We start from the raw sequence: 1,216 nt of genomic DNA, 5'->3' as shown, positions 1-1,216 counted from the left end.
GGTACAGAGGCTGCACGTAGGGTGTGCACACTGGCACATGCCTGTGGCACACAGACCGGCACATGCCTGGTACAGAGGCTGCACGTAGGGTGTGCACACTAGAACATGCCTGTGGCACACAGGCGGTGCAGAGCGGACCCGCAGACACACATGCATGTGCCACGTGGCACACAGACTGGGCAGGCAGGCCACAGACAGGCACATGCACCCCGCTACCAGCTCAGCTCCCTAGCAAGCTCCCAGCGCCCCCCCAGCTGGAAACACCCCGCAAGGCCCTTCCCCGAGACAGCCGATTCCCGGGGCCCCGCGCCGGGCCGCCCACTCACCTGCGCGCCGAGCCTGGCACTGCGCGGGCAGCGGCGGCGGGAAAGCGCCAGAGTTGGCGGAAAATCTCACTGCGCCCAGCGCGAGGGGGGCGGGGAGCAGGTGCTCTCCTCCAGCCTGCCCGGCCCAGACCCGGGGGGGGGGAGCCCAGGCAGGAGGGGGTTAACAGTGACTCCCTTCCCCTGGGACACGTCCCTCCCCGTCCCACCCCAGGAGCAGCAGCTGATCAGCCCCCAGGGGCCCGCCCTGCCTCTGCATGGGGCTGCCAATCGCCCCCCCAGGCAGAGAGCGCCTCTTGCAGCCACGCAGGGGTGCAGGCCGGAGGGGGAGAGGGGGGGTTAGCTGGCTTTGGAGAGGCGGTGCAAAGTAACGCACCAGCTGTTGCATCCGTTTTGTTGCACGAGCGAAAAGTGCCCCTGGCTCCTCCTTTGCTCCGGGGCAGGACGGGCCCTGAAGGGAAAGACGCGGCGCCCCTTCGCAGGCTGGCTGGGGAAGCTCAAGCGAACACCCCCAGACTTCAACGGGGGGGCTTTGCAGAACCGGCAGCTAACTTCTCGCCTTCGTTTGAAACTTCCGGATGCGCCCCCGCCAAGCTCTCTGCAGGGCGAACCAGGCAGATGCTGTTTGGGGGGGGGGGTCCCCCGGTGCATTGTAAAAATAAAACACTGAGCTGCGCTGAAAAGCGGGACCCCCCCCTGGAAGGGGCACTGCCCAGTTCCCTTCCCACGGGAACGCCCTTCCCGGGGTTACCAAACCCCCCCCCCCCCAGTATTAGAATTGTGAAGGGGGCGGGGAACAGCAGATGCGTTTTGTAATTGGGCGGCGTGTTTCCTTTCAATGTGTTTCCCACCCCATAGGTTAGGGTTACCATATTTGAACTTTCAAAAAAGAG

At 65.0% G+C, this 1,216-nt stretch overlaps 1 protein-coding gene across 3 annotated transcripts in view; it reads right to left on the bottom strand.

Annotated features, from left to right (window-relative positions):
* Positions 1 to 904, bottom strand: part of LOC112110977 (monocarboxylate transporter 2-like) — a 48,605-nt gene extending 47,701 nt beyond the window's left edge. The window contains exon 1 of one of the 3 annotated variants that reach the window (XM_024206217.3): positions 700 to 904. The gene's annotated coding sequence lies outside the window, so the exon portion shown is untranslated. Of the gene's footprint in view, positions 1 to 326; positions 436 to 699 lie in introns of those variants that run through there. The other 2 variants (XM_024206219.3, XM_024206216.3) reach the window with 2 other exon arrangements.
* Between the last annotated feature and the right edge of the window lie 312 nt (positions 905 to 1,216).

Source organism: Terrapene carolina, unplaced genomic scaffold (genome assembly GCF_002925995.2).
Source record: "Terrapene carolina triunguis isolate 2854851 unplaced genomic scaffold, T_m_triunguis-2.0 Scaffold89, whole genome shotgun sequence".
Taxonomy (NCBI): domain Eukaryota; kingdom Metazoa; phylum Chordata; order Testudines; family Emydidae; genus Terrapene; species Terrapene triunguis.
The sequence above is the reverse complement of the archived record's forward strand: the minus strand, read 5'-3'. Positions and strand labels throughout refer to the sequence as shown.